Below are 13,270 nucleotides of genomic sequence, written 5' to 3'. Positions count from 1 at the left end.
AGGTGTATTAAGCCTAAGGCAATCAGGGCTTTAGGTGTAATAAGCCTAAGGGAATCAGGGCTTTAGGTGTAATAAGCCTAAGGGAATCAGGGCTTTAGGTGTAATAAGCCTAAGGCAATCAGGGCTTTAGGTGTAATAAGCCTAAGGCAATCGGGGCTTTAGGTGTATTAAGCCTAAGGCAATCGGGGCTTTAGGTGTAATAAGCCTAAGGCAATCAGGGCTTTAGGTGTAATAAGCCTAAGGGAATCAGGGCTTTAGGTATAATAAGCCTAAGGGAATCAGGGCTTTAGGTGTAATAAGCCTAAGGGAATCAGGGCTTTAGGTGTATTAAGCCTAAGGGAATAAGGGCTTTAGGTGTAATAAGCCTAAGGGAATCAGGGCTTTAGGTGTAATAAGCCTAAGGAAATCAGGGCTTTTGGTGTAATAAGCCTAAGGGAATCAGGGCTTTAGGTGTATTAAGCCTAAGGGAATCAGGGCTTTAGGTGTATTAAGCCTAAGGGAATCAGGGCTTTAGGTGTATTAAGCCTAAGGGAATCAGGGCTTTAGGTGTATTAAGCCTAAGGGAATCAGGGCTTTAGGTGTATTAAGCCTAAGGGAATCAGGGCTTTATGTGTATTAAGCCTAAGGGAATCAGGGCTTTATGTGTATTAAGCCTAAGGGAATCAGGGCTTTAGGTGTATTAAGCCTAAGGGAATCAGGGCTTTAGGTGTAATAAGCCTAAGGGAATCAGGGATTTAGGTGTATTAAGCCTAAGGGAATCAGGGCTTTAGGTGTATTAAGCCTAAGGGAATCAGGGCTTTAGGTGTGTTAAGAATAAGGGAATCAGGGCTATAGAAGTACGAGAGGTTAGAGGGTGGACAGTGAATAAGGGCTTTAGTGGTTGCTTGCCTGAATTAAAGGGGAGGGGCTATTGGTCAGCCAAAGGCCTAGTGTTGTGCTGAATTAAGGGGATGGGCTAGATATTGGTGGGACAGGTGTACCTGTGGCAGTTGCGGAGTCCTCCTTGTCACGCTCCTCGTGCCACTGCATGGTCCGGTGATAGCTGAGCATCACCTCCCATAATGCCTTGCACAGGTCGCTCAGGCAGGGGAAGTAGCTGTCTGGAGTGATGTGCTGTGGATGACACAGAAAAGATGGAGACAAAAATGGAAAAAGAGAGTGGGAGGGAGGGAGAAATTAAGTGGGAGAGAAAAAGAGAGTGGGAGAGAAAGAGAGGTGTTAGATACACTTCCTGTTTTTTCTTCCTGTGAGGTCACAATGAAGAAATGATGTGATTGCCAGACATCAATTATTAGCCCAGCACCTAAAGATGTACATATGCTCACAACCATTTCTGTGGAGTTATTTTAGACCTCAGGACTTGATGTGTAGCCTATAAGGGTGGGTTTGTTTAACACCCAAACCGTCAGAGGCCAGAAAAGGATGAAATGCCACTGAACGTAATTGGCCACAAATTTCTACTGATCATCCATAATCAAGGAGAACTTTGATATATAACAGTCCAAATAATGAACCTGAAACTATTACATCGACGACAACGTCGAACACTATTAAAATCCTTGTGCCTGACCCCCCCAAAAAATAAAAGTCCAAAGAAATGTATTATATTGTACATAGACCTTTAGTAGGCCCATCAAAACATGACCTGCCTCTTGTGGCACAATTTCAGGCACAAAGCAATCTAGTAATACTTTTTGGCCAACCTCAACATAGCAGCTAGCATCGTCATAACTCTCTATGGCTGGCATTGAGAGGCTCGCCCCATCAAGCCCAGCGGTGCACAGAGCTCCGAGGCTACATACCTCGTGGCCTGACACAGATCAAGGAACATTTCTCCAGCCATAGTTTTCAACACCGTCAGAGACTAAAGAGTCATCATTGCATTCTGAAAGGAGTCTGCTGCCGCTCACCAGAAGCTCTATGATGCCAATTGTTTTAAACATAGCTCCGCGTGTGAGACCTCCTGTTCCCTCTACCAGGCAGCTGTAAATTACCGACAGCAAGCCACGCACACCAGGGGTTTCTGCAGGGACAAACAGTGCATAGCAACACTGACCCTGGCTGTGGGAAAGCTAACAGGAGCGAAGGGTTACGGATCAATTTATGTATTGCAGCCGTCTCTCACTCCCCTCTCAGAGTTTACCGCCAGCCTGTAAATTAGAGGAAGCCAGGGTTCAGGCTGCCAGACCCACCCGGCTGCCAGACCCACCCGGCTGCTCAGACCCAACAGGCTGCCAAACTCTTTCTCCGAGTGCCTCTGGGTGAGAGAATTCACAATCGCAAACAGCGAGTCGAGTGAATGATATCATTCAGTGACCCCACCCCATGAGTTTGGTTAAATGTAAAAAAAAAAAAAAAATGTTGAAACCGAGGGGAAGGTAATACTAACATAGAGCCCTCTGAGCCCTCTGAGCCTCCTGACTGGCATAGCGGTCTAAGGCACTGCATTGCAGTGCTAAAGGCGTCACTACAGATCCGGGTTCGATCCCGGTCTGTGTCGCAGTCAGACGCAACCCGGGAAACCCATGAGGCAGTGCACAATTGGCCCAGCGTCGTCCGGGTTAGGGGAATGTTTGGCCGGCCAGGATGTCCTTGTCCCATCGCGCTCTAGCGACTCCTGTGGTGCGCCGGGCACATGCACGCTGACACGGTTGTCAGTTGGACGGTGTTTCCTCCTACACATTGGTGCGGCTTCATGTTTCGCTTGACTTGATCCGACCAGGGTCTCTAGTGACACCTCTAGCACTGAGATGCAGTGCCTTAGACTGCTGCGCCACTCGGGAGCCCCATCTCATCCAAAATATATTCTATTGGGTTTTATCAGCAACAAAGTTCAGATACGCTATGGTGTTCATTGCTCAATTGGTTTCAAAGGACCAAATGTGCATCCCCAATCCAGTACATTACTACCACCAGCCTGTACCGTTGACACCAGGCCGGATGGGGCCATGGACTCATGCTGTTTACACCAAATTCTGACTCTGCCATCAGCATGACACAATAGGAACTGGGATTCGTTGGACAAGGCAATGTTTTTCCACTCCTCATTTGTCCAGTGTTGGTGATTGCGTGCCCACTGGAGTCACTTTTTCTTGTTTTTAACTGATGGAACCTGGTGTGGTCTTCTGCTGCAATAGCCCATCCGTGACAAAGATCAACTAGTTGTGCGTTTCGAGATGCCGTTGAGGAGACTCTCAGTTAGATAGCAAATGTTCAGTTTTTCCTGAAAGATTATTTGTTTAGGAGAAATCGCTCCGTTTGGTGCGTCACGTTTGGCTACCAAAAAACCCCGAAAATTCAGTCATCAAAACGCCAAACTTTTTTCCAAATTAACTCCATAATATCGACTGAAACATGGTAAACGTTGTTTAGAATCAATCCTCAAGGTGTTTTTCACATATCTCTTCGATGATATATCGTTCGTGGAAGTGTGCGTTCTCCTCTGAATCTCATGGGAAAATGCCTCCAGTTGAAGATTACGCACCAATTTAGACAAAGGACACCGGGCGGATCCCTGGTAAATGTAGTCTCTTATGGCCAATCTTCCAATGATATGCCTACAAATACGTCACAATGCTGCAGACAACTTGGGGAAACGACAGAAAGGGCAGGCTCATTCCTGGCGCACTCACAGCCATATAAGGAGACAATGGAAAACAGAGCCTCAAAAATTCTGCTCATTTCCTGTTTGAAGTTTCATCTTGGTTTCGCCTGTAGCATGAGTACTGTGGCACTCACAGATAATATCTTTGCAGTTTTGGAAACGTCAGAGCGTTTTCTTTCCAAAGCTGTCAATTATATGCATAGTCGAGCATCTTTTCGTGACAAAATATTGCGCTTTAAACGGGCACGTTTTTTTAATCCATAAATTAAAAGAGCGCCCCCTATATCCAAGAAGTTAATAAACACGTTTAGAATCTTTAGGCATCCAAGCATACAAGATGCATATAAGCCACTGACGCGCGCCTTGGCAACGTCTACTGTACATTTAAAAAGTCTCATAAATAATGAGATCAATCAATTGAATGTAGACCATCACAATAAATCCAATATTTATTTTAGTCAGGTCTAAAGAAACATTATGATACAAAGAAGAACAGAATGAGTTGGCCTACTGTATGTTATCTGACTATGCTCAATGCTCCATGTAGGCTTGTACATTTAGCTGACAAGATATGCTTATAAGTCCCATGCCAGTCTTTTATATTATATGATTTTATAGTAAGAAGAATATAATTTAACCTAGCTGAATAAAATACAAAGGATATTTTTCCCATTCCGGAGCGAATGTGCATATGAAGTTGCTATTTTGAGCGTAAAAGTAAACATAAATATGCTAGATTTAGAATTATTAGTCAACTTAGATGCGAATGATACAGACCTAAGAATGTGTTAGAAATCAGAACATAATAGGCTGCATGGTGCAACTAAAGGCTATTGATGATTTGAGAAAGTCACAAAAAAAGCTTGAGCTCTGTTCCTTGCCTCAGGCTGCACAGCTGTTCTCTCATCAAGTGATCTTATTTTCACCCGACTATTCTCAATGAATCTTTACTAATATGTCAAATGTGTTTAGATTTAAAATGTATCAAATGGGCAGGAACAGGGGCAGGGGAAAATAAACGTCATCTGTATGTGCTGGAATAATGAAGGGATGCACCCCTATAAAACGTTTCCCCGTGCAGGATACTCATTAGCAATGAGTTGTTCAGTTGGTAAAACCTCTCACATTAACATTCAACAACAGTCACTGGGACAATTAGCTGAGTAGTTAAACCACAATAAACAGACACGAAGCAGCTTAACTATAGTCCTCCCGAAGTGTAGAATAAACCCTTCTAAAAAATAAATCCCCCCCAAAAAAGACAACAGACAAATTATTCTGATGGGAAAATATTTTTTAGATTTACACAAACACTGGTATCATGGGGTGAAATGGTCACATGACCATGTCTCACACATGGACTATTTAAAAGTCACCTACGAACAAGCCACCCAGCACATGGGGTGTATTCACAGGGAACCAAATGGAAGTAAAACGGGGAGGGACTAATGTAAACTTGTCCAATAAGAAACACTTGTTTTAGCTGCAAAAACGTTTGTTGCAAAGTGTTTTGCTACAGTTTGCCAAGTTCCTGGCTGCCCTTACCAATAACCTAGTATGGCATCATGTGATGCAATCAGTGAGTTTGTGGATGTTGACGCTGTCTGTCCCCTCGTGAGATGTTTGAGATGGAGCTAATATCAGACAACACAGAGCCTAATAGAGGAGCAGCTATAGCAGCCTAAAACAATCACGCCTCTCCTCTCACGCCTCAGTACACACAATATCACACAGACACACACAGCTGACCATTTCATCTCAGCCAATTCCATATCTTTCTAATGCCTGCCACCATACTTAGAAGCAATAACAGCGTGTCACTGATGTGTCAAGCATTCCTTTACTGTGGGATATTATGAGAATTTTGCTATTCTTGGAGACAAAAACGGGTTAATCCCAAGACAATATGTCACCAATAATACTTCCAGATTTCAAAAGCATGATTCAGTGCCTTTAGAATGTATTCATACCCCTTGACTTATTCCACCTTTTGTTGTGTTACAGACTGAATCTAAAATGGATTAAATAAATAAAAATCTCACCCATCTACACACAATACCCCATAATGACAAAGTGAAAACATGTTTTTAGAAATCTTTGCAAATGTATTGAGAATGAAATACAGACATATTTAATTTGCATAAGTATTCACACCCCTGAGTCAATACTTTGTAGATCTATCTTTGGTGGCGACTACAGCTTTGAGTCGTCTGGATTTTGGGATTTTCTTCCTCACAGATTTTCTCAAGCTCTGTTAAGTTAGATGGGGAGTGGCGGTGAACAGCAATCTTCAAGTCTTTCCACAGATTTTCAATGGGATTCAAGTCTGGGCTTTGGCTGGGTCACAAGGACTTTCACATTCTTGTTCTGAAGCCATTCCAGTGTTGCTTTGGCTGTGTGCTTGGGATCATTGTCTTGTTGGACCGTAAAATCTTCGCCCCTGTCTAAGGTTGTTTCCACTCGGAAGTAGGTTCTCATCAAGGATTTTCCTGTATTTGGCTCCATTCAATGTTCCCTCTATCCTTACCAGTCTCCCAGTCCGTGCCGCTGAAAAGCATCCCCATAGCATGATGCTGCCACCACGCTTCAAGGTAGGGATCGTGTTAGACAGGTGATAAGCTGTGCCTGGTTTTATCCAGACAGCGCTATGCATTCAGACCCAAGACTTACATTTTTGTCTCATCAGTCCACAGAATCTGTTGCCTTATGCTCCCAGAGTCTTTCACGTGCCTTTTTGCAAAACTCCAGCCGTGCTGTCACGTGTCTTTTTTTCAGGAGTGGCTTCCGTCTGGTCACTCTCCCAGATTGGTGAAGTGCTATAGAGTCTTTCTGGCATATTCTCCAATCTCAGTCAAGGAACTCTGTAGTTCTGTCAGAGTGGTTATTGAGTTCTTGGTCACCTCCCTGACCAAGGTTCTTCTTGCCCAGTTTCTCAGTTTGGTTGGACAGCCAGCTCTAGGCACTGCAAATATTGTCTGGGTAGTTCCATATTCTTTCAATTTCCCAATCATGGAGACCACTGTGTCCTTGGAAACGTTCAACACACTCTAGAAACTGTTTTATACCCTTCCCAGATATATGCCTCATCACAATTCTACAGTTCCTTGAACTTAATGGTATAGTTTCTGCTCTGACATGCACTGTCAACTGTGGGACCTTATATAGACAGGTGTGTTCCTTTCTAAATAATGTCCAAACAACTGAATTGGCCACAGGTGGACTCCAATCAAGTTGCAGCGACATCAAGGGATGATCAAAGGAAATTGGATGCACCGGAGTTCAATTTGGAGCATCATAGCAAAGAGGTGTGAATACTTATGTAAATGAGATATTTCTGTGTTTGTAATGCAACAAGATGTGGAATAAGTCCAGGGGTATGAATACTTTCAGAAGGCACTGTGTACCATGTTTAATATCTCAGATTGAGGAGACAAAAGTAAATTGCCTCCCCCATCCAACCCCAGTGGCTACCTGTTATCAAAGTGTTAAATTAGTGATCCACATCCTAGAGGACTATCAATGGTCCAGCCCTGCCATTTGATGGTGATGCTCTCCTGCTATGGTAGGAAATATCACAGCACATTGCCAGGCAACTGGGACTAGTTGGCAGGAGAAAGGGGTCGCAGGGCCTCTGTGATCTTTAGTAGGTCTTCCTTCCAAGCCCCCCCCCAGGGGGTTAGCCTCAGCCGGGCAGACCAGAGGAACAGCCAGCTGGACACACACAGACACTACACCTGCTCCGGGTAAGGTCCCAGCTGGGTGTTTTATCTCCAGAGAGTATTCTCTACACCGCCAGAGGGCAGGTTGGATTTGATGTATGGAGAGGCACTGGAGTCCGATCACTGGATCATTCAGACAGAGAGCTGAGTACAGTGTTTTGGGGCGGCTAGGGTCGGAGGGAGATGAGGTGGCTTAAATTCCTGTCCTTTTTTTAGCTGATTCACTTCCATTTTGAGATGTGATCATAGTGCTTTCCCAAACTGCAGAGGATGGGAAAAAAACGGCACCCTGCCTACTGCCTACTAGTCAGCAATCTGCAGATCTGCCGAGCCAGCAAAGCACAACATCATCTCCTCCTCCTTCTCCTTCATCAATGTGCAGCTAGCCTTCTCAAGGACAATACAACACATTCATTCAGTCATGGTGGCAACACTGGCAGGCCACTGCACTGCCCACACCTCAGTTACAGTGATGTTTCACGACAAAATCAAACTATGTCAGAAGCTGGTGGCATGTCTTGTGGGGTATGCATGGTTGTCTGAGACGTTTTGACAAGCTGTGTGCACCGAGGTGTCTGTTTAAGCTACTAGCACACAGCTTGTCACAGCTTCTTACAAAAACAATTAGTGATGAAGTCAATCTTTCCTCCACTTTGAGCCATGAGAGATTTACAGTCGTGGCCAAAAGTGTTGAGAATGACACAAATATTAATTTACACAAAGTCTGCTGCCTCAGTGTTTAGATATTTTTGTCAGATGTTACTATAGAATACTGAAGTATAATTACATGCATTTCATAAGTGTCAAAGGCTTTTATTGACAACTACATGACGTTGATACACAGAGTCATTATTTGCAGTGTTGACACTTCTTTTTTAAGACCGCTGCAATCCGCCCTGTAATGCTGTCAATTAACTTCTGGGCCACATCCTGACTGATGGCAGCCCATTCTTGCATAATCAATGCTTGGAGTTTGTCAGAATTTGTGGGTTTTTGTTTGTCCACCCGCCTCTTGAGGATTGACCACAAGTTCTCAATGGGATTAAGGTCTGATTAAGGTCTGTTTCCTGGCCATGGACCCAAAATATCGATGTTTTGTTCCCCGAGCCACTTAGTTATCACTTTTGCCTTATGGCAAGGTGCTCCATCATGCTGGAAAAGGCAATGTTCGTCACCAAACTGTTCCTGGATGGTTGGGAGAAGTTGCTCTCGGAGGATGTGTTGGTACCATTCTTTATTCATGGCTGTGTTCTTAGGCAAAATTGTGAGTGAGCCCACTCCCTTGGCTGAGAAGCAACCCCACACATGAATGGTCTCAGGATGCTTTACTGTTGGCATGACACAGGACTGATGGTAGCGCTCACCTTGTCTTCTCTGGACAAACTTTTTTTCCGGATGCCCCAAACAATCGGAAAGGGGATTCATCAGAGAAAATGACTTTACCCCAGTCCTCAGCAGTCCAATCCCTGTAACTTTTGCAGAATATCAGTCTGTCCCTGATGTTTTTCCTGGAGACACCTGCCTGCTGCCATTCCTGAGCAAGCTCTGGACTGGTGGTGCCCCGATCCCGCAGCTGAAACAACTTTAGGAGACGGTCCTGGCGCTTGCTGGACTTTCTTGTGCACTCTGAAGCCTTCTTCACAACAATTGAACCGCTCTCCTTGAAGTTCTTGATGATCCGATAAATGGTTGATTTAGGTGCAATCTTACTGGCAGCAATATACTTGCCTGTGAAGCCCTTTTTGTGCAAATCAATGATGATGGCATGTGTTTCCTTGCAGGTAACCATGATTGACAGAGGAAGAACAATGACTCCAAGCACCACCCTCCCTTTGAAGCTTCCAGTCTGTTATTCAAACTCAATCAGCATGACAGAGTGATCTCCAGCCTTGTCCTTGTCAACACTCACACCTGTGTTAACGAGAGAATCACTGACATGATGTCAGCTGGTCCTTTTGTGGCAGGGCTGAAATGCAGTGGAAATGTTTTTTGGGGATTCAGTTCATTTGCATGGCAAAGAGTGACTTTGCAATTCATCTGATCACTCTTCATAACATTCTGGAGTATATGCAAATTGCCATCTTACAAACTGAGGCAGCAGACTTGGTAAAAATTTATATTTGTGTCATTCTCAAAAATTTAGGCCACGACTGTACATGCATATTATTAATGTTAGCTCTCTGTGTACATTTATTGGCTAGCTGTGCTGCCCTGTTCTGCCCTGTTGTTGAAACAAAAACACTTGTGTCATTTACCAAGACAACTCCTCTGAGTACAAAAAAAATCATAGTACCATGGTCTTTAACAAACCATCAGTCATTCCTGGCTATATGACTTGCAAGGAGGGCACACAACCGGCCATTACAGAAAGGCCTTATAGAGTATGATGCTCAGAGCGGGTGACCATGTGTGGCAGCGTGACACAGCGGTAGTGCTCCAGCATGGAGGGCTTTCATGTTCAGCCACCATGCACGATGCTTCTCTTTCTCTGCTTGTGCCACTGATTACAGTATAGAAGGCTACATGCAGACTGAGCAACTCTCTCCTTTTCATTGGTTTAATTCACACTTCACTGTGTTACTCAGCAAATGCCGCTCTTTCTCCCACGTCTCTCTTCTGCTCTCAGTGATCATTGGTGCATCTCTCACAGAGCTAAGGGTCAGGAGGAATTCAAAGTCCCCTGCTGTACCATATGGGAAATGTTCCTCAGCCTTTTCCTGAGACTTCATCGCCTACCAGAGCACTAGATAAACTCATCTGGTGTTACCGTGGTGATGAGTGAAGTGCAGACCAATCTGGCACATTGAAATATTAATTACTGAAAGCCTGGATAACACTATTGTACCTAGACAGCTTGAGATGTGAACGTTGTTACGAGCTAGAGTGGGTGAATCATCATACCATGCTAGAATAAATCACCTCATTAACTCCATGCCAAGGACAATTTGGAAGACACAAACAACAGTGTCTGTTTAATCTGAGATACATGAATGACTGCTAGCTGAAAATCTACCTTCCATTCAGTTTAAGCACAAATAAATACAAACTGAGTTTAGAGAAACTAAATATGAGAGTATATGAAACAGCATATAAAATGCAAGACACAAGAAATGAGCTTCCAGGCCTGGAAATCTGGGATCATCGATGCAAATGAAAGCAGACCTTTATAAATGAGAGAACACAACAAACGGCCCCAGCATTGAGTTGTTTATTGATGCTGTTATACAAGAAGATAAACACCCTTTTTCTATCGCAGCTGGAAGGGAGGGAGATACTGGGTTATGTGTTTGGAGAAAGTATCAGTTTCACTCAATAATGATGCAAGCACAAAACACAGGACAGAGAGAGAGAGAGACTGTGAGAGATAGAGAGAGAGACTGTGAGAGTGAGAGGGAAATAAAACCAGACTTGAGCGTCCATGCCTGGAAATCTGGGAACATCAATGTAAATGAAAGCAGACCTCCTTTATGTAAATGAGAGAACACAACAAACGGCCCCAGCGTTGAATTGTTTATTGATGCTGTTACACAAGAAGATAAACACCTTTTTGTATCGCAGCTGGTGAGCATAGCTTGGCTATTGAGAGAGGCCGCCATAGGCAGACCTGTATCGCAGCTGGTGAGCATAGCTTGGCTATTGAGAGAGGCCGCCATAGGCAGACCTGAATCGCAGCTGGTGAGCATAGCTTTGCTATTGAGAGAGGCCGCTATAGGCAGACCTGTATCGCAGCTGGTGAGCATAGCTTTGCTATTGAAAGAGGCCGACATAGGCAGACCTGGCTCTTGAGAATACAGACTATGTGCACACTACCCACATAATGAGGTGGAAACCAAGCTGCACTTCCTAACCTCCTGCCAAATATATGACCATATTAGAGACACATATTTCCCTCAGATTACACAGACCCACAATGAATTTGAACAAATCTAATTTTGATAAACTCCCATATCTATTGGGTGAAATATTGAAGTGTGCCATCACAGCAGCAAGATGTGTGACCTGTTGCCACAAGAAAAGGGCAACCAGTGAAGCACAAACACCATTGTAAATACAACCCATATTTATTTCCCCTTTTTACTTGAACTATTTGCACATTGTTACACACGGTACATAGCTTAATGTAACATGTGAAATGTTTCTATTATTTTGAAACATCTATGGGGCGGCAGGGTAGCCTAGTAGTTAGAGCGTTGGACTTGTAACCGGAAGTTTGCGAGTTCAAAACCCCCAAGCTGACAAGGTACAAATCTGTCATTCTGAACAGGCAGTTAACCCACTGTTCCTAGGCCGTCATTGAAAATAAGAATTTGTTCTTAACTGACTTGCCTGGTTAAATAAAGGTTAAAAAAAAAATCGGTTTTACATGCTTTGGCAACCACGCCAATAAAGCACTTTGAATTGGACTGTGAGAGAGAGAGAAAGACAGAGGAGAAAGAGACAGAGGAGAGAGAGACAGAGAGCTGATAATGTTGTGTTGCCTCATTTGAAAGCTGATCTGAATGCTGAAAGGCCATGGAAGGTTCACCTCCACTAAGGGTTTCACAGTTCGTCACATGAACAATGGACCGTTTAATTTGTTACACAATCGAGATACTGATTGTAATAGGTGAGTGAACGTTGGGATGATAGAATGTTGATGTAATCAAGAAGATATTATCTTTATATGGCCTGGCTGGTCAAGAGATAATGCAGGTATAGGTTTAAATCCAGCCTACTGCCCTTTCACACAACGCCTCTCCAACTGTCATCCTCTCTCTCTCTTTCCCCACTGACATCCTCTCTCTCTCTTTCCCCACTGACATCCTCTCTCTCTGTCTCCACTGTCATCCTCTCTCTCTCTTTCCCCACTGTCATCCTCTCTCTCTCTGTCTCCACTGTCATCCTCTCTCTCTCTTTCCCCACTGTCATCCTCTCTCTCTCTTTCCCCACTGTCATCCTCTCTCTCTCTTTCCCCACTGTCATCCTCTCTCTCTCTGTCTCCACTGTCATCTCTCTTTCCCCACTGTCATCCTCTCTCTCTTTCCCCACTGTCATCCTCTCTCTCTCTTTCCCCACTGTCATCCTCTCTCTCTTTCCCCACTGTCATCCTCTCTCTCTCTGTCTCCACTGTCATCCTCTCTCTCTCTTTCCCCACTGTCATTCTCTCTCTCTGTCTCCAACTGTCATCCTCTCTCTCTTTCCCCACTGTCATCCTCTCTCTCTCTGTCTCCACTGTCATCCTCTCTCTCTCTTTCCCCACTGTCATCCTCTCTCTCTCTGTCTCCACTGTCATCCTCTCTCTCTCTCTTTCCCCACTGTCATCCTCTCTCTCTCTGTCTCCACTGTCATCCTCTCTCTCTCTTTCCCCACTGTCATCCTCTCTCTCTCTCTTTACCCACTGTGATCCTCTCTCTCTCTCTTTCCCCACTGTCATCCTCTCTCTCTCTGTCTCCACTGTCATCCTCTCTCTCTCTCTTTACCCACTGTGATCCTCTCTCTCTCTGTCTCCACTGTCATCCTCTCTCTCTCTTTCCCCACTGTCATCCTCTCTCTCTCTCTTTACCCACTGTGATCCTCTCTCTCTCTTTCCCCACTGTGATCCTCTCTCTCTCTCTTTACCCACTGTGATCCTCTCTATATATATTTCCCCACTATCTGTTCAATAAAAAATCTTTCAAAAATATATTTTTTGAAAAAGAGATGATTCTTATCAAACCCCATTATCATAACATAAGATACCCTTTCAACTCTGAAGGTACACTACATTACCAACAGTATGTGGACACCCCTTCAAATGAGTGGATTCGGCTATTTCAGCCAAACCTGTTGATGACAGGTGTATACATTCGAGCACACCGCCATGCAATCTCCATAGACAAACATTAACAGTAGAATGGCCATACTGAAGAGCTCATTGGCTTTCAACGTGGCACCATCATAGGGTGGCACCATCATAGGGTGCCACATT

General features: G+C 44.2%; 1 pseudogene; it reads right to left on the bottom strand.

Annotated features, from left to right (window-relative positions):
• The window catches only part of LOC112265801, a 294,298-nt pseudogene that overhangs the window by 169,860 nt on the left and 111,168 nt on the right, over positions 1–13,270 (bottom strand).

The sequence above is a fragment of the Oncorhynchus tshawytscha genome, linkage group LG13 (assembly GCF_018296145.1).
Source record: "Oncorhynchus tshawytscha isolate Ot180627B linkage group LG13, Otsh_v2.0, whole genome shotgun sequence".
In the NCBI taxonomy this organism is placed as follows: domain Eukaryota; kingdom Metazoa; phylum Chordata; class Actinopteri; order Salmoniformes; family Salmonidae; genus Oncorhynchus; species Oncorhynchus tshawytscha.
This window is presented reverse-complemented; position numbering and strand designations above follow the sequence as displayed.